General features: G+C 36.6%; 1 pseudogene; it reads right to left on the minus strand.

Annotated features, from left to right (window-relative positions):
* Positions 1-3,890: 3,890 nt before the first annotated feature.
* On the minus strand, positions 3,891-17,605 carry LOC108337904 (probable O-methyltransferase 3; annotated as a pseudogene).
* Between the last annotated feature and the right edge of the window lie 3,990 nt (positions 17,606-21,595).

The following is a 21,595-nucleotide window of genomic DNA, read 5'->3' on the forward strand; positions in this document are numbered from 1 at the left end:
CCTAAATCATAGTTTTAAGTTTGTTGAAATCTGATGCAGCACTGAGAGGTGGCAAGATGGTGTTGAGTGACAATTCATTATGCATGTCTAGGAGCACTTTAGCTATAGATCGTTAAGCACGCAAAAATGTAAATGCTTTGGCATTGAGAAATGGCACGGCACCGTTGAGCGGCATTTTTCACTACAAGTCTGGAACAATTTAATTCCAAGTCATTGAGGTGCAAAAAGGTTGTCGTTGAGTGCAACATTATGCAAGAATAATGGCATTGAGCGCCAAAAATGTCGTTGAGCAACAAAACTATCGTTTAACGCCCATCTTTTACAAAAGGTCTAGCGCTGAGCACCACTCTCTAATGTTTTGAATTGTTTGAGATGGATTACTATGGATGTGAGATTGTTTTAATATGTATTATGCATTGATAACATTGTTCTAAGTATGTATGGTGAATGTTGTGAAAGAAATTTCAAGAAGTTTCTTGTAGAGATTTTAGTAGTGTGTATTAATGTATGGATTCTATATGGAAACTATCATGTCGCTTTAATAACCATTCAATCTCAAGTTGAGAAGTGTGGTGTATGTGGTGAGAGGAAAAATTAGTCTAAAGGCTTTTTCATCAAAGATGTTAACAGACTAATCTTGTGTGTGGTACGGTAAAACTCATTGACAATGACTTTGCAAAGTAAGAGGCCACCACCACAAGTGTAAACTCGTCATAGTTTAATATAAATACATAGATCTGGATAGTAGAATCTAGTATGAATGATTGTATTTCATATAAATGTCTATAACATGATTTTTTTTTTGTATATTAGTTTATCTTTTCTTTTGGTATGAGTTGTAGTGAGAGTAATGCAGCAATATAGTTTAAGATTAGTTTTTGTTGTATATAATCCTTTTCTTTTGAAAGCTCTTTTGGCCAAGACTTTTACATTCAATATAAGAAAATGAGAAAATGGAATTAGAGATATATAAAAATGACTACAATAATGACAAGAGGAGTGACAATCTTTTATCTAAATGGAAATGGATGGCCACTAAAAGGACATGTTTATGGAAATATATTTTTTATTTTATTTTTTTGATTTCTACAGTTTAAGGTTTATATATTTTTTTTAATTTAAAATAATAGGTGCAAATAGAAATTTCGTTAATGAAACAAGTGGACTTCAAAGATTCAACCCGAAAGCCTAATATGACCAAGAGGGGGTGTTACTCCCTCCACCACCACCACTCTCTCCCTCCACCTCCCCAACCTTTTTCAAAATAAATTTAATTACAAAAATAACCTTTTTTAATTACAAAAATAACCTTTATTTTATTTTTAATTATATTTATTTACTTTGAATTTAAACCCTATTTTTCTACCCACTCACTTTTCACTCAGCCCCACCACCAACTCTCCTTCTCTTTCTTTTAGATTCCCACCCCAAACTCCACCACATCCGTCTTCTAAAAAATAATGGGTGTTGCTCCATCTACCACCACTCTTACTCCCTCCACCTCCCCAACCTTCTACATAATATTTTTTTACTTTTATCCCTCTTTATTTACTTTAATCTTAAACTCTAAATTTTTACCCATTTTCACTCCCGCAATCACACCTCCCAACTCTCCTTCTCTCTTTCTCTCTCCAGATTTGCACCCCCCAACTCCAGATCCTTTCTCATCTTGCAACTCTTGCTTCTTTTTTCTCCATATCCGTTTGTTCTTCATCATATTCACGCAGCCCTACCCTCTCTTTCCAGATTATCACCCCCCACTCTCATCAGATCCGTTCTCCATATCCGTTTGGTTTCAGAAAAAACTGAACCGATACATTCCCACTACTGCAGCATTTGGAGGCATATGTATTGTTGCCCTGACTGTGTTGGCTGATTTCATGGGGGCAATTGGTTCAGGGACTGGAATATTGCTTGCAGTGACAATCATATATCAGTACTTCGCGACATTTTAGAAGGAGAAAGCTAGTGAGCTTGGCTTCTTTGGTTTCTAATTTCTGCTTAGCATTTACGGTTGGTGATGCAATTCTCCTTCCCCACCTGCAGTTTTGTTGTGTATTGAGTACTGCTTATAGGTTTTTTAACACAGTAAGGAAGAACTTTATATTAGCTTTTATCTTTTATCTACCGAGGAAGCCCGTGGTATATTACTGTAACCGAGGACAATTGGTTCAGGCATCTTTTCTCAACATTGTTTTTATTAAGTAAAATAAAATTCTACATCAAAATGATTGTTGTTTTACTTTGTTGGGGTATTCTCAATGGTCCTGCCACTGGAGCTCACTTGCTGAGCTTATTCTTCATGGTCATTCCATCATCTTGTACATTTTTTTTCTTTTGTTTAATATAAGTTTTTTACTTTAATTTTTAATGTGATTCTTAATGCCTAACTTTAACTAAAATAGGTTACAACATTATATCTTATTGGAATTTTTTATTTTTACCGATACACCTTCTTATTACAGTATAAATTATTTTTTTTTCTTAATGAGAAGATTAAATAAAGATGTTTTGAGTCGACTGAAGCAATTCTCACACAGTCAATGGAGCATGAGTTTGGTCTCATTAATTTCTTTTTGACTTGATTATAAAAAGAATACTATAGAATTAAAAAATTCTTTAGTGTAGATCTTTCCTTGTATTTTAAATTCCCAAGAATTGATATAACCAGAAGAACCCTAATGGAGTAACTTGTTTGACCTTTGCCTAGAAAGAAGATAAAGGAGAAGAGTGAGTAGTAAAAGTGACATCCGTTTTAGCTTAAACGGATGTTGAGATCCGCTCACGGATGCTCACATCCGTTTAAGGATTTACACGTTATTTTAGAATTTAATTTAAGGTTGATTACGTAACTCGAAGATGAATGCAGTGTGCCTTCACTTCTTTCACCACTGCACCTTCAAGCACCACCGAAATCGACCACTAGCACTTTGCTGGAACAATTTCTTCCACCACCACTTGCAACCTCTCACTCATCACACTCTCACACCACAATGGAAAAAAAGAAGAGGAAGAATTCCAACTTTAAAAAGAAAGAAGAGCACAATGAAACAATACGAAGTGAAACATTATAGAGGAAGAAGAGCTTTTGTGTCGCTGTCATACATTCATGTAAAAGATTGCAGTGGGTAAAAGTTTAAATTTTTAATCCTAAAAGTAAAATTTTACTGAAGGATAAATCAGGAATAGAAAAATATAGGAAGGGTAAAAAAGGAACAAGGAGGTGGAGGGAGCAAAGGGTGGTGGTGGAGGGAGCAACACCCACCAAGAGGTAACTTCTTCGGTCAACTCAGTCAACTTCTTCCTGCACCTCCATACATTTCTTCTTGTACTTCCATATTATATAATATATTTCTTTTTGTACTTCCACATTATAAAATGAATCATTTATGGTTTTCTTATCCTTCCATCTTCTTCCTCCTTCGCAAGCTCACCTCTCTACTCCATGAGCGTCCCTCACTCATCACTTTTTTATATTTTGATTCTTAGGAATGAAGTGATAAATCCATTTTGTATATTTATTCTAAAAATATAAAGAAGTCTTCATACGTGGCGTTCATTTCTTCTTCATCTATATCTCAATGTTCTTCACTTTTTCTATTTTAATTTGTTTTCTAATTCATCTTATTTCCATTTTTAAATTCACATTTATCCTTTTATTCTCGTCATTCATAAGTAAAATTAATAAATAGGGTAATGACTTTTTTTCTGGGAAAAGTATATAATTTTAGTTAACTTTTCAAAAATTTATAAATTTATAAATAGTTGCCTGATAAGCAGAAGTAGAACTAATTCATCTAAGCAAAATTATTTATCCTTCTCTATTTCCAACTGAATTGTTATTGTTACACATTAAACTTTCAGTACCGATAACATTAGACAAGGAATTACTATGGATATATCTCAATGAGATATCTTAATCCCAAGACTGGAGTTATCTTACACTCACTGAAACCAGCAGAGGAAATCAACCTCACCCATTCCTTCTTGTTTCTCTCTTTTCCAGCGACAAACACCATCATTAAAATATCAAACAAGAGTTGAGTTTCTACAAATTCATCATCATCATCTCTCTTTTCATCATCCATCACCGTCTCCTTCCCTTTCTTACCTTCCTTTCTGATTGCTTCCTTGCACTTCTTCAATATCTTCATGCATTCCTCATCACTCCAATCATGCATTATCCACTGCTTTCTCATTCAAACCAACACATTCAGTATATACAAATAATAAAAGTTCAAAACTGAAGACATTTAGAAAGCAATTATCAACTACTTATAAGATTAATAATAAAGTAAGAATAAGGTGATATCTTCAATTCTTTTCCAATTGATTTCTTCCTTTCTGTGAAACTCTCAAAACCCATTATACACTATTTGTTGTGTTACCTTCAACAGAATGACATCAGCTGGAGGAATAGCCTCAAACATGTCCCCTCCAAAGTATTTTAGGTTTTCAACACCTTGCAAGCCAGCAACAACATGAGGGAGATCTAATACAATGCATTGCATCTTTGGGAATGATTTTGCAATGGCCTTTGCCATGGTCCCTGTGCCTCCTCCAACATCAACCAATGACTCCAATCCAGTGAACGTTCCCTTGCACTTCTCAATCATCAAACTAGAGATCAATCGAGCGTCATTCTTCATTGCATCATTAAATAAGTGATTAACTTTCCGGTCACAGCCAGCATAATCCCAAAACGACATCCCGTGTGCAGTTTCAAAGGGTGTAAGATCACCACTCACTAGTGCAGAATTGGCCTTTAACGTCACCCCATAGACGTCCGTCCACAAAAGCCCCAACGTAAATAATTGACCGGTGGCATATCCGTAAATAAGTGAAACTGTAGACGTCCGTTGTGGACGGGGTCGGACGTCTATAACATTATAGACGTCCGGGCCCCTACCACGGACGTCTAAGAGGCTAGAACAATCACCTCTTCAACTCCCTATGTCAGCCCTTAAACGTCCGTTGTGGAGGGGGTCGGACGTCTATAATATTATAGACGTCTGTCCCCCCATATCGGACGTTTAGGGTGCTGACAGGGTGGTTGAAGAATTAATTGTCTTCAGCCCCTTAGACATCCGACCCCCTCCACAATGGACGTCTAAGGGGCTGAAGACAATTAATTCTTCAACCACCCTGTCAGCACCCTAAACGTCCGATATGGGGGGACGGACGTCTATAATATTATAGACGTCCGACCCCCACCACAACGGACGTTTAAGGGCTGACAGAGGGAGTTGAAGATGTGATTGTTCCAGCCTCTTAGACGTCCGTGGTAGGGGCCCGGACGTCTATAATGTTATAGACGTTCGACCCCCTCCACAACGGATGTTTAAGAGGCTGACAGGAAAGTTGAAGCGTTCAGTTCTTCAGCCTCCTAGACGTCCGTGGGAGGGGCCCGGACGTCTATAATATTATAGACGTCCGAGCCCCTCCCCCACAAACGTCTAAAACCCCCCGCGAATATCAATTTTAAATCCCCATAGACGTCATATTAGTGAGACCCCGGACGTCTATAATATTATAAACATCGGGGCCCCGTAGTACCGGACGTCTACTGGTTTTTATAGTAAAACGTGAACCCGCGAGCAGTTACGCTCACTGTTCATCGTCTTCCCCGTGAACTCTCTCTGCGGCATTGCTTTCCAAGTGCGTTTTCTCTCTTTTGGACCGTTTAAATTTACTTTCAATCCGATTACATTGCTATGTGATGAAATATCTTTGATTTGAACTGATTAAAAATCGTTTTCGGTGCGTTTTAGTGCAGTTTGGTGCGTGTTCTTGGGCGGCTTTTTCGACTGTTTTTGGCCTACGTTTTAGGCCGTGCCCTCCTTGATTTCCCTCCCTTTCATTTGGAATCAACTTTTCAGGTTAGCTTGTACGTTGATAAAGGTTTTTTGTATGCATGTTATTTGTTTTTGTGTATGCATGTTTTTGACTCTATAAGGTATGCATGTGTTATTGGCTTTTGAATATGCATGTATTAGTTGTGTTATTATAATTGTCATATGTTACAATGTAAGTATCAAATCATTGAGTGACACTTAGTTCCCGTTTGAAATTTAACACAAACGATTAATCTTTTAATCGTTTGTGTTAAATTTTGAATTGTCCGATTGGACAGTTTAAGAAAATTAATTTTCATAATTTGCAAAACATGTCAATTGGAGTTTATGGATAAGATTGATAAAATTTCGGTTCAATATTTGTGTTGTTCTCCGGATGCATATTTGATTGTGGTCATCGTTGATTACTCTCATTTCGTGTATTTCGGAGACCAATGCGAAATGCTGCCGAAATTTTATCAATCTTATCATGTAGACTTCTTTGTACGTGTCTTAGCAAATTATGAAAATTAATTTTTTTGAATGGGTAGGGCCTAACCTTGTGAGAGTTAAAAAACTTATACTGATGATTTTACGAACATAGTATGGATCGAAGCTGGATGAATGAACGTCGCATCAGTGAAGAATATGATAAGGGTGTTTCGGAGTTCTTGCAATACGTTGAACAAAATGCTAAGTCAGTGAATAGGACATATTTTTGTCCTTGTGTTCGTTGTCTTAATCAAATACGGCAAGACTTAGGCAATGTGCGTGACCATTTATTCATGTACGGCATAATGAGGACTTATACCGTTTAGACTTGGCATGGAGAAGTACTGGATCAGCCTACCACGTCACGAGGAACGGATTATGTGGAAGAATGAATGAGTGACCATTTAGAGGACATGATACGTGATGTCGGTGAAGATAATTTTGGAAGAGCTAATTTGTACGATTCTCTTATTAATGATTCAGAGCAACCGTTGTTCCCAGGATGCTCGAACTTTACACGTCTGTCTGCAACTTTAAAGTTGTTTAGTTTAAAAGCAAGGAATGGATGGACCGATAAAAGTTTCACCGAGTTGTTGGAGTTGTTGACGGAGATGCTTCCAGAAAATAATACTCTACCTATTCGTAATTACGAGGCCAAAAAAAATTTATGTCCAATGGGTCTTGAATATCAAAAGATACATGCTTGTCCTAATGATTGTGTTTTGTACACAAAGGACTTTGCTTCGCTAAAGTATTGTCCAACATGTGGTTTATCCCGTTTTAAAAAGAAATCTGACAGAATCACTGTTAATGAAGATAATGATGGTGCACCTGCTAAGGTGATGTGGTATTTGCCTATAATACCTAGGTTCAAACGTATGTTCTCTGTAAAAGAAGATGCAAAGAACCTTAAATGGCACTCTAATGAAAGAAAGTGCGATAATCTTCTTCGACACCCTGCTGATTCACCACAATGGAAAAAGATTGATGACAAATTCCCAGAATTTGGTGCAGATCCAAGAAACTTAAGGCTTGCACTTGCAACTGATGGTATGAATCCTTATGGAAACTTAAGTAGCAAACATAGTTCGTGGCCAGTTATGTTGATGATTTACAATCTTTCTCCTTTGTTGTGCATGAAGAGAAAATATGTGATGTTGTCCATGATGATATCGGGTCCTAGACAACCTGTAAATGACATTGATGTTTACTTAAAACCTTTAATTGATGATTTGAAATTGTTGTGGGAAGAAGTGGTCGACGTGTTTGATTCACATGTTCAAGAACAATTCTGTTTGCGTGCAATGTTGTTTTGCACTATAAATGATTTCCCAGCGTATGGAAACTTGAGCGGTTATAGTGTTAAAGGTCATTTTGCATGTCCCATATGTGAAGAAAACACTAGTTACCTTCAGTTGAAACATGGTCAGAAGACGGTATATACAACACATCGAAAATTCCTTCCTCGTAATCATCCTTATCGTAGATTGAAAAAAGCATTTAATGGAAGTGATGAGGATGAGGTTGTGTGCAGACCCCGGAATGGTGAAGAGGTGTACAACGAAGTCAAAAACATTGAATTGTGTTTGGAAAACATCATAAAAGTACCTCTGCAAAAAACATTTGGAAGAAACGATCAATATTTTTTAAGCTTCCATATTGGTTTGAAATTGATGTTAGACATTGTATTGATGTGATGCACGTTGAAAAAAATGTTTGTGACAGTGTCATCGGAACGTTATTAAACGTCAAAGGGAAGAGCAAAGACGGAATAAAAGCACGACAAGATTTGGCTGACATGGAAATCTGATCTAAGTTACATCCACAGATAATAGGAAGACGCACCTATCTGCCCCCAGCCTGTCACACACTTTCTAAAAAAGAAAAACAAAGTTTTTGTAAGTGTTTAAGAAGTGTGAAGGTTCCACAAGGTTATTCTTCAAATATTAGTAACCTTGTGTCTATGCAAGACTTAAAGCTAGATGGTTTAAAGTCTCACGATTGTCATGTGTTGATGCAACAATTGTTACATGTTGTTATTCGAGGCATATTACCTCCTTTTGTTAGGGGTATTCTGACACGTCTGAGTTTTTTCTTTAATGCCATTTTCAAAAAAGTTGTTGACCCTCGAGGTTTAGATGAATTGGAAAATGAAAGAATAAGACTACTATGTCAATTGGAGATGTATTTTCCACCTTCCTTTTTTGACATCATGGTACATTTGATTGTTCATCTAGTCATAGAAATTCGAATATGTGGGTCGGTCTTCTTAAGGTGGATGTACCCAGTTGAAAGATACATGAAGATCTTAAAGGGATATGTCAAGAATCAGTATAGACCAGAAGCTTCAATCATAGAGCGATACGTTGTAGAAGAAGCCATTGAATTTTGTTCAAGTTATATGCCATCTTGTGAACCCGTGGGTCTTCCCAAGAGCAGACATGAAGGAAAATGTGAAGGTAAGGGTGTTCAAGGTGTGAGAATTCAAAGTGTTAGTAGAAAAGAAATTGACCAAGCTCATTTGTATGTCTTAAACAACACTGTTGATGTGATTCCGTACATTTCTGACCACGTTAATGAAATAAAGACAGCAAACCCAAAAATGAGTGAAAAATGGCATCTTAATGAACATGTGAAAACCTTCTTACAATGGTTTAAGAAAAAGATTTATGCGACTCCACATGTTTCTGAAACTTTATTGAGGTTATCTCGTGGGCCGAACACGGATGTCATTACATATGGTGGGTACTATATAAACAATATTTCTTTTCAAACAAAGGTAGAAGATGACAAAAGCAGAGTTCAAAATAGTGGCGTCACACTACAAGCTGAGGCTGTGCACTTTGCTAGTTCTAAAGACAAAAATCCAATCACAACATCCATCAGTTATTTTGGAATAATACAAGAAATATGGGAAGTTGATTACGTCACTTTTAGAGTCCCAATTTTCAAGTGTAAATGGGTTGATATAAATTATGGTGTCATGACAGATGACCTTGGTTTCACATTGGTAGACTTGAACAAGATGAATTACACTGATGAACCATTTATCATGGCTAGTCAAGCAAGACAAATATTCTACGTAAATGATCCAGCGAATAACAAATGGTCAGTGGTTTTAGAAGGAAAAAACATGCATGGACATGATGATGACGATTCTCTTGATATACTTGAGACAACATCTGTTGCATCTAGACCCACTGAAGACCCAGTTGATGACGTTGCTGATGTCATCCAGGGAATTCGTAGTGATCACAATGAAGGGATTTGGGAAAAAATAATATCTTAATAGGTTGATATTTTTGTTTTTTATTGACTTTATATGTATGTTCATCATAATTGAATTATTACTAACCTTGTATAATTTTTCAGGTATGTCGGCCTCAGACTCAGGATCGGGAAAGACCAAACGTGGTCGAGGCGTCACCCGAGTGGCATATGTGACATCCGGACGTGTGGATGGTCAGAGGAGACATGTTGACATTGACCCCAGATCAGGTCATCCATCAGGGCCAAATGCTGATAGGTTTAGGAGTTATCTGGGTAAGTTAGCGAAAAGTCATGTCTCTATAGCGATAAGATGGAGGGATTTAAAGACAAGGCTGACACGACTCTATGTCTTTGGAGACAGGCAACATGAAAATCCATGTCAGTAATATACATTCACAGAGGAGGATTGGATGCAGTTTCGTGCATCTAGAGAGTCTGAGGAATGGAAGGTATGTTTCTTAACATCTGAAAATGTATTCATTGAGTTTTTATGATTTTCCACTTATTTATATACACGGTTTCACAGGGTAAAAGGTTAGCCGCCCAAGAAAGACAAAGGTTAAACGATGCACCACACTTGTTATCACAAGGTGGTTATGCAAAATTGGAAAAGAAACTTAGAAAGTCTAGAGCGGATGCCTTGGGACTTGAGTCGCCGGACCTAGCACCTGCACCTGCTAGGTACGAGCTATGGAAGGCTGCTCGGACTAAATCTGATGGGAACATGACATCTTCCTCAGCTGCCTTGATCTCACAGAGAATTGTAAGTTCAAATTATAAGCAGTTGTTTGATTGTGTATTTATCACAGCATGTCTTCTAATTAACGATTTTTTTTTATGTGCAGGATGAGTTGGTTGAGCAGCAGACTCAGGGTACATTTGCTGGCCAATGTAGGGACGACATTCTAACAACGGCCATTGGAAGGCCCGAGCACCCAGGACGTGTACGTGGAGTTCTTGGGGCGATTGGTCTTCGTGACTACTTTGGCCCTACACAGAAAATTCCCCCCATCAATGAGTCAGGAGACACTGAGGCAGATGGATCTTCAGTGGGAGGAAAGACTCAACCAAAGCATGTGATCAATGGAGCAACGATTCATGGAGCAGCTACAAGAACAAAAAGAAATACAAAGAGCGCTTGAAGAAAAGCTGCATTCCATGACGCAAGGCAACATGGGGGCCGCTGAAACTCCCACACCACCTCGGGTCAGCACTAGAGGATCATTCTCTGCTGTAGAACCCACTCAGTATAACGGTCAGTATGAGCTGTTGGTTGATGGGGATCCCCCACGCATTGTGGCTGTCGGACGAGTGCTTGAGGGAGGGCAGACTATTCATGGTGTTCCCATATTACCCCAACACGTGCGTGTGACGATTGACGAGGTTCGGGATCCCCAGGCTCAGGTGCCTGTACCCACTCCAGAAATTAACTTTGTGGGGGAGGCCATAGGATCATTTATTGCCTGGCCTAGAGCATTGATCATGTCACACATCGCTACTCCACAGGTATAATGTCTTTTTCCTTAGTATTTCTATGTTTATTCTTCAAATATTTGTTGATAACTCTTTGACGTAAATTCTTATCTTCAGTTCACACGTCCTCAGAAGCAGTCAATTCATGATACAGTCATACATGAAGATGATGACATGGCTAAAGCGGAGGATGATCCTCTATCAAAGCTAATGACAAAATTTCCCAGGTTGAAGAAAGCACCATTAGAACTATACTGGGATTTGAGAGTATTTGGTATTCCTCCACATGTGCCAGTTTATATCACTCTCTCTAATGCATTGAAGATCATTGGGGGAGACCGGATGTTGAATATTTCCATCATTCAGCTGTGGTGCATGTAAGATAGTCAATTTGGTCTTTCATATTACTTTTATTTAGATTCTTATAGTTTCTAACAACTTAACTTTGTTGGTTTAGGTACATGGACACAATCGTTGTAGATCAAGGTCGGTCTTCCATGTACGGATTTATTGAACCTCAGACCATTCAATCGTCTGGTAACACACTTCAAAACAGACAACAATATTTGCAAACATGGATGGATGAGTCAAAAAGAGACGTATACCTTGTGCCATACATTGATGGGTAGGTGTTGTTATATGTGGCCAGTTCATTATTATACTTTCCTTAATTAGTTCAATAACTATTTATCCTTTATGATAGCATGCACTGGCAGCTGATGGTCATCATTCCCAAAGCATGTAAAATTATATGGTTTTGTTCTTTGCATAGGAAGATGAAAAATGACTTGAGAACTATGCTTCAAGGGTAAGTGTTTCTCCAAAAATGACTTTGAATTTGATGTTCACCTTCAACTTTTATGATAAATATAGTCATATTAATTATACTTTGTGTTTTCCATATGTACAGAGTTATTGGTAAATCACGTGGTCAACTGGTTCAAATCTTGTATCCAAAGGTTTTAAGTCATTTATAGTTCTAATTCATTTTCTATGTTATTGAATGATCTAAATTCTTAACTATTTAGTTTGTTATTTTAGTGTAACCAGCAGCTAGATTCATGGGAATGTGGCTTCTATGTGATGTGTTGGATTAAGACCATCATTCGAGCTGTCATTACAGATGACTGGAATGAGGTAATGACGTATACCTTGAATACATTACAAATCAAATTCATCTTCAAACATATATGAAACCAGTGAATCTTTCTTGAATTTTGCAGCGCTTCAAGAGTACATCGCCTATACCAGAGGACACAATTAGATAGATAAGGCAGGAGTGGACCGCTTATCTTCTGCAAAGATGGAGTTAGGAATAGTTTTATTTGTTGTTGAACATTGCTTAGTTTTAGTTTAAGTTTTATCTTGATAGTTTTGGTAGTGGATTATATTTTACATTAAGTAGAACTTTGTTTATATGAAAGGCATATATATATTATTGCAAAATTGTTCTGGGACAATTTTCTGCTTTTCAGGTGTGATTTTATTGCAAAAATAAATTAATTTTTAAAGAAAAAACGCCCAGTAGACGTCGATTAGTGCACTGTCGGACGTCTACAGACGTCAGGCAGTGCACACACCGACGTCCAACCCCACCCCTAGCACAAGACAATTCAGGCATGTGGTCGTCGGGTGACACACCTCGGACGTGTGTATAGACGTCGGGGAAGGAGAAGACGGGCGTCTGTATAAACGTCCGACGGGGCACATTGGACGTCTATATGGACGTCCGAGGGTGTACACCGGACGTCTGCATAGGCGTCGGGCCTGACACATCGGACGTCTATACACACGTCCGATGTGGACCCCCCGACGTCTGAGTAACGTCACCCACAAAGACGTCGGGGGAAGGTCGGACGTCAAAAAGCCAAAGGAACGGACGTCTAAAGCCCTTTCTGCACTAGTGACTTTTGAACCAATCAGAAAACTGATGCCATGGCTTTGTCATAAATGGATCAAGGGAGATATGTTGAAGATATAATTTAGATTTAAATTATTGTTGCACTTAATTAGGAATAAGTTTTAAATATTTAAAGTTGTTTTCTGTTTTTATATTGTTTCCTATTTAAGTATAGGCATTTAATATTGCTTATAAAAAATGTACCTCATTTGAGAAGGAACAGAAAAATAAATGAAAGTATCGTATTTTATTCCCTGTGAATTTTTTAACATGGTATCAGGTGTTTTTAATTCCGGGAATATCTATCTTCATCTCCGCACTGTTTCCAATCCCTAAATTCCCAATTTCGCCATGGCCAATCCTTCTTCCACCTCCTCACCGTCTAACACCTCTACCCCATCTTCCAATATTATCATTCAGCAAGATAATTCTTCTTTTCCCATCACTGTTATTCTTGATGACTCAAACTACCCCCTTTGGTCCCAGTTAATGGACATGCATATTGGTGCTCGAAACAAATCGGGGTATCTCACTGGGGCCACTGCGAAACCCTTGTTATGTTCTCATTGTGGTGATTCTGGTCACTCCAAGAATCGTTGCTACGAAATCATCGGCTATCCAATGTGGTGGGACTTCACCAAACGTCCTCGCAGAAAAATCTCCTCCAAAGCCCTCCATTCTTCTTCTGATGGTGACTCCTCTCCCTCTCCTCAAGCTAATGTTGTGTATGAAGGTATTCTAGGTAAAACTCTTGCTTTCTCTGCTCACTCTAAGAATTCTACTTGGATAATTGATACTGGCGCATAAGATCATATGATTCATGATGCTTCTGTATTAAAACATTGTTTCCCATGCAGTAAGTCCACCATAACCACTGCTAATGGTGGTTCTGCCTCCATTACTGGTCAGGGTACCATTACTCTATCAAAAACTCTCACTCTTCATTTCATTCTTGTCGTTCCTTCTCTTGATTTCAATCTTTTATTTGTTAGTCAACTTACATCACAACTTAACTGTAGTGTGATTTTTTGGCCCACATTTTGTGTTTTTCAGGACGTCCAGACCAAGGTGTTCTTGGCTATGGTGTTAGACGTGGTAATCTTTACTTCTTAGATGTCTCTGAGGGTGGTACTGACTTACATTGCAGAGCATCTGCTACTAACACTCCAGATTCTTCTCATTCTACTGCTTGGCTTTGGCATAAAAGACTCGGAAACCTTTCCTTTGGTTATCTTCAAAAGTTATTTCCCCATTTATTTTCAAATTGTCATTCCTCTAAATTTCAATGTTCTACTTGTGAAATGGCTAAAAGCCATCGCATTCCCTTTTACCCCAGTATGAATAAAAGTTGTATTCCCTTTCAAGTCATTCATTCTGACATTTGGGGCCCTGCTAAAGTCCCTTCGTTTTCTCATTCTTATTATTATGTCTCCTTTATTGATGAGTGTACTCGAATGATGTGGGTCTCTTTGCTTAAACATAAAAATGACGTCTTCCCTGTTTTTCAGAAATTTCACCGTATGGTTCAAACACAATTTAATACTTCCATACAAATTTTTCAATCTGATAATGGCCTCGAATATAAGAATGGATCCTTTTCTGAATTCTTCACCTCTAACAGAATAAAACATCAAACTTCTTGTACATATACACCTCAACAAAATGGACTAGCTGAGAGAAAAAACAGACAATTATTGGAGGTTGTACGGGCTTCATTATAAATCGCACTCCTTCTAGTGTTTTAGGTTTTCTCACCCCTCAAAAGAAGCTTGAAACTTTCTTTTCTATTCCACATGTCATGAATCTTGAACCTCGAGTTTTTGGTTGCACTGCCTATGTTCATGTTCCAAAAAAATTATGCGGTAAGCTTGATCCTTGTGCTAAAAAATGTATCTTTGTCGGTTATTCTGACGTCCAAAAAGGATATCGTTGCTTTGACCCTCAAACTCACAAAATGCATGTAACACTTGAAGTATCCTTTAAGGAGTCTGAACCTTTTTTTTCAGGGGGAGTCACCTCTTCTTCTTCTCAGGGGGAGATTCGTCATATTGGAGAAGAATTATGCTTACCTTTACCTGTGACTCCTACTCCAACATCTCCTCTTATTATGGACAGTCCACCAAATCAAAATCCTACTCCTGAAGTCTCCACCGGTCTTCCAGGTACAGATCTTCTCAATGCAAGTCATTCTTCACAAAATGAGGCACTAAGTCTACCTTACATACCAGAATCACCTGATGTGGACAGTTCTGAAACACATCCCGAACCTACTACTGAGGTAACTTCTGTCCCTATTGTAAACTCTTCGATCCCAACTTCTTCTAACACTCACAATACACAAATCAGAAGATCAGAACGACAAAATAAAGGTATACCAAAATCAGTTTATGAACCAGATCCGAGAGTGAAAGTAAAATACCCTATTAGCAGTTATGTATCATCTCATAGATTATCTGAATCATATGCTCTAACGGTTGATCAATTATCAACTGTATCTATTCCTAACAGTGTGCAGGAAGCATTAGAAGATCCTATATGGAAGCAAGCAATGAACATAGAGATGGAAGCACTTCAGAAAAATGAAACTTGGAAACTAACTTCTTTACCAAGTGGAAAAAAGATAATTGGGTGCAAATGGGTATACACTGTGAAGTTAAAAGCAGATGGAAGTATTGATAAATACAAGGCAAGACTCGTGGCAAAGGGATACACACAAAAATATGGGGTAGACTATCAAGATACGTTTGCTCCAGTGGCTAAACTCAACACAATCCGAATCCTAATTTCCATAGCAGCTAATAGAGATTGGCCCCTGAAACAATTTGATGTAAAGAATGCCTTCTTGAATGGTGATTTAGAAGAGGAGGTCTACATGGAGGTTCCACCGGGAGTACAGCTACCCCCTTCAAAAGAAAGTGTAGTCTGCAAATTAAAAAAGGCTTTATATGGCCTTAAACAGTCACCCAGGGCATGGTTTGGAAGACTCACGTTAGCAATGAAGAAGTTTGGGTATAAACAAAGTAATTCAGACCATACCTTGTTTATAAAGTATAACAAAGGAAAAGTGGCCATACTTATTATCCATGTAGATGATATGGTGTTAACAGGAGATGATGTGGAAGAAATGAAATTACTTGAGAAGAAATTGGTTGCTGAATTTGAAATGAAGGATCTTGGACAACTAAAATTCTTTCTTGGCATAGAAATCGAAAGATCTGAAAAAGGTATTTTTCTATCTCAAAGAAAATATATTCTAGACCTTCTATCTAAGACTGGAATGTTGGCTTGCAAGCCAGCCGATACTCCAATTGAAATGAATCATTCTCTTGTTGTATATCCAGACCAGATTGAGACGGACAAGCATAGATACCAGAGGTTAGTAGAAAAGTTAATTTATTTATGTCACACTAGACCTGACATTGCCTATTCTGTGAGCATTGTAAGTAGGTTCATGCATTCTCTTAGTGAAGAACATATGACAGCAGTATACCGTATCCTTAGATACCTCAAAGGTTCACCAGGGAAAGATTTATTATTTTAAAAAAATGATAGAGCCTGCATAGAAGGATACACAGATTCAGACTGGGTTGGAGATAAAACTGCAAGGCAATCAACTTCAGGGTATTTTACCTTTGTAGAAGGCAACTTAGTCACATGGAGAAGCAAGAAGCAAAAGGTAGTTGCAAGGTCTAGTGCTGAAGCTGAATTTAGAGGTATGGCATATGGCATTTGTGAATTACTATGGATTAGAAGCGTACTAGCTGATTTGGGAATCAAATATGAACAACCGATGAACCTTTTCTGTGACAACAAGGCTGCGGTAGAGATTGCACATAATCCGGTTCAACATGATAGAACCAAACATGTTGAAGTGGATAGGCATTTTAATAAGGAAAAGCTAGATAATCAAGTAATTCAAACTCCACATGTTCAATCTGAAGAAGATCAACTTGCTGATATATTAACAAAGGTTGTTTCAATAAAGGTGTTTGAAGAAGTCATTAACAAGTTGGACATGATTAATATTCATGCACCAACTTGAAGGGGAGTGTTGAAGATATAATTTAGATTTAAATTATTGTTGCACTTAATTAGGAATAAGTTTTAAATATTTAAAATTGTTTTCTGTTTTTATATTGTTTTCTATTTAAGTATAGACATTTAATATTGCTTATAAAAAATGTATGAAGAACAGAAAAATAAATGAAAGTATCGTATTTTATTTTGTTTAACAAGATCTTCAAGAAGAAGGATATCAGACTAAAGGGATGGTTTTTAAGAAGTAGTACGGATGCATCAGTCAGCGCATACTCCACTTCTAACTCATTATGGGTGACATTTTGGTGAGAGAAAAAGCCAGAATGAACCATGATTCGCATCAAGCGATGGATGAATGGGGTTTTGGATGGATGGATTGGTAGTGAAGCAATGAGGTTTGAAAGTGGCATGGGTTGGCCATAGTTATGTATGGCATCTGGTATGCCTAAGTCAACTACGCATTTAAGGACATTGAGTTTATGAAGCCCAGAATGTTCTTCCATACGTGTACTTGAGCTCGAACCACTTTGTCACCAAGCTCATCATCGTGAGAGTTCATAATGTATGCCTATATTTGGAGTATGGCACTTAACATTATTCCAATAGGCAACCACATGGCAACAGTAAAATGCTCTCTGTGGTTTCATTTCTTATATTCTTTTTATTTATTTTTACAATTATTACTATTTTGGAAAAAAAAGATTCTGTGTGCCCATATATATTTTATAGATCGATTTATTTGTATATTTATATGAGTTTTTAACTAAGCAAGCGAAAAAAGTTTTTGGGGCACCGCATGCACCGCACCGCATCTACCGATCGCCGAAACCACCGTTTAAGCAAGGTTTATATAATATATATGATTCTTTTTCAATTGCCTTCTAGAAAACAGCCTTTTCTTTTCTGAAAAAAAAAATTACAACAAAAAAAAACTTGTTGTAATGTAAAATAATTCATCAGTGCTTGTTAATAAACAAAGTTTCTGTGGATTTTGAACTATAACTTAGTTGGGATACATTTGTTTATTAATATTTTATTGAATAAATACGTAAACTGAAATTGTAAAAGAAAATTTTCTTTCTCTTTTCTTTTGCTGCGTAGTGTGAGTGTGGAACTAAAGATTTTTCCTTCTCTCGCGTCTTTCGATGTGGTGAAATCTGGCAAAATTGCTTAATAGTAGGATGAACTTGATAAGAAAATCGCGTAATGTGATGAATATGGGAAGACAACCAGATAATCCTGTTCGGACAGCTTACATAACTCGAAGGAGTATGTAGAGAACCGAGTGAAGAGAGCTCGGCATAGAATTTGGTGGAGAGCTCGTTAACTTCACAAAGGAGAAGCTCGACTAGCAAACTCGGTTTTACAATTAAAGTCATTATGAGTTAACTTTGTCGTCACAACTCCGTATAACTTACTTTAAATTTGTAAATTTTAAATCAACTACTCCATTTTTATAATTTACGGTATAAACTATTCCATTTTTGAAATTTTTTCTTCCAAATTTATATTATAGAATAGATTTACATTATGGATTGTACAATCTGAAATATAAATTTATATTACGTATTATATAATCTTTAATGTAAATTTACACTTATTGTACTATCCAAAATGTATAAATAGTATTTTTAATTTGAGACTGTGTAATATAAAATATCTACAAATCTGAAAAAAAATGGGAGTACAGGAAGAAAGAAAATATGATGGTGCAGGAAGAAATTTTCAAAAAGAGAAAGCTTTATTTTTTTCTTTTAGACCCAATTTATATTTTTAACACCCATGCTCCATTTTTTTTCCTTGTGAACCCCCTTTATCACAATGGACCACTAGCCCAATCCATATTTTATCTACATCACTCAATTGGTCTCCAAACCTTCATTGTACTTTTAATTTTCTAAAATACTTTTAATTAATAAGGTAGTTATTTATTAATTTTATGTTTGTTAAGATTTTTATATCAAGCATTGACTACATCCCATTTTTTCCTATACAAACATGCATTTCTGCACTCCCATTTGTGATTTATTAAAAAACCCTACATTCCTACACCTCCGTTAACAAAAAAAACTTATTCAAAATATAAATAATTAATTAATACATATAAATATTTCTCTATCAAATAATAAAATCTTACTAACAATAAAAAAATTATAAATAAAATTTAAAAACACAAAAAGTTTAAACATAAAATTCATATAAAATAAATTCGTTAAAAAAAATATTAGTTGTCGCATTTGGAAACGCGAAATCGAAGGTGGAAAAAATAAACACATAAAGTGTAACATCCTATTTTAATAGTATAAAACTACTAAAATGAAACATTACATAGATGTTAAAAGAACGAGTAGGTAAAACAAACCTCCTTTAAAGAAGAGATCTACTTCTGTAGATCTATCTAACAATTCATTTGCTACTCCCTCACCTCTAGCTGGAACAACTGTAAAGGTGAATCTCTAAGCTCACACCATTAGGTGATCATCGCAAAAGAGAAACAACATACAAAGACAGACAACAGAAAAACAAGGGTAAGCTAGATACAAAACAATACATCATAAGTTTAAAACATTTCACCTAAGAATCATATGTAATTTAATCCAATCCAAACATCTTAACATGCAAAGACCTAAACCGATTGTCCGAACTTAGAATGAATATCGAGCTATGGCGGGTTGTGTACTTGTGGTGGCCTCTACTTCTTTGCAAAGTCATTGTCATGAGTTTCACTCTACCACACACATAAGGTTAATCCATTACCGCGTGATAGGCCTCCAAGTAGCCCCTACACTAGGACCTCATACTACTCTCACCACATGTATTAATCATCTTTACTTGAGAATGAAAGATCATTAGAGTGTTAGGATAACCTCCAATATTGAGCTTCCTGTATTCATTCTAAAACACTTGAACCTCACCGAGAGCATTCACTTTGGAACTTACTTTGAAACCACATATTTTCACTTTAAATCACAACACAGGGTACCACCATGTAACCTCTCCGTGAGACTCATGAAATTACGTCCATCAACCATATTTTCAATACATACTTAACCTCAAGAATCAAACATTATGTATTAAAATTCATATTACAATTCCAATTCATACTCCACAATAAGTAGTAGAAACCAATCATTCAAACATTCATATACATTGTACACACTTTAAGAAAACATATAAAAACTTAGTTGAAAATTTGATATTTTCGCTCAGCGCATACCATTCGCTAAGCTAAAGTCCTCAGATAGAAATCCACCTTTAACACCACTCGCTCAGCGAATAAAACAGATAGTGCTCCCAGACTTACTGAGCGAATCCACTCGCTCAATGAGTCTGCATAATTCTGCAACACGAAAACTATAGAATTATCACCCCAAACTTCCCTAGACCAATTTGATATAATTTTTCCAACTTCTAACCTTCCTAGATTGTGTTATACACCTAATTAGACTTGAACAAGTGTTCCTAAACCTTACTAACATCAATATAAAGAGTTTTCTAATCCTATTCCACTTGAAAACCTCCAAAACACCAACTTATAGGCTCAAATCCCAATCTACCACTTTTGTCACATTTTTTATCAAATGAGTAGTTCTCACAAGTCACAAATGACTTAATTAAGCTATTACAACTGTCCATTTGAACCTCTAACCCCTAATTCTCATTTTCACTACTTCATTTCCTACAATAAGTCCTAGGCTAATGTAAACTATGTCTACACAACCTCATACCCTCTTATAACATATTTCCTCCCACTTTGACACTTAATTATGATCCAAAATAACTCCTAACTAAGACCAATTGCAGCAAAACAATACACCAACCATTTCTCACTATTTCCTTATCAAAATCTCCAATTTGAACCAATTAACTTACAACCAAGATTACCCTTTTTATTCCAACCATACAATCCGCATCAAACACTTCCTCAACACAATTTTCACATCTCAAACACACATACACACAAATTCAAAGAATTGTACAACATACATCATCACACAAAACATCAATATTACTCAATTAACTCAATTATCACTAACAACAAACAACATTTTCATTCAAATAGTTTAATACTCATATACTATGAAACTTACACCACATACTTCAATTGAAAGTAATTATCTAGCTTCCCTTACCTCGACTCAACAGTTCCAAAACCTCTAAACGCTCCACAGATTTCTTGCGGCACAAGGAACTTCTAGAAAACCTACAAACATCCAGTTGGTGATTGGAGACCAACTTTATAATCACAAACGAATCAAGAATTTAAGAAAAAAATGCTTGATCCATGCAAAAACAAAAAAGCTTTACCGAATCAAGAACCCTAAAATATCAAAGAAAGAGGTTTCTAACTTACTTGCTCTAAACAACAAATTGATTGGTTGGATTTGAAGACCTTGATGTCGTGGTCGTTTAGGCACCTCCTGATCGTCAAATAGATTACTTGAGATTAAGAACTCTTAGAGAGAAGGTAGAGAACTCTAGAAAAGTGATTTCTAGAGAGATGATACGTTTTAAAATAATGAAACTCGTTTATAACAAAATTATTTATAATAAAATCGTTTAATATTAAAATAATCGAGTCTCACTA

This window comes from Vigna angularis, chromosome 7 (assembly GCF_016808095.1).
Source record: "Vigna angularis cultivar LongXiaoDou No.4 chromosome 7, ASM1680809v1, whole genome shotgun sequence".
Taxonomy (NCBI): domain Eukaryota; kingdom Viridiplantae; phylum Streptophyta; class Magnoliopsida; order Fabales; family Fabaceae; genus Vigna; species Vigna angularis.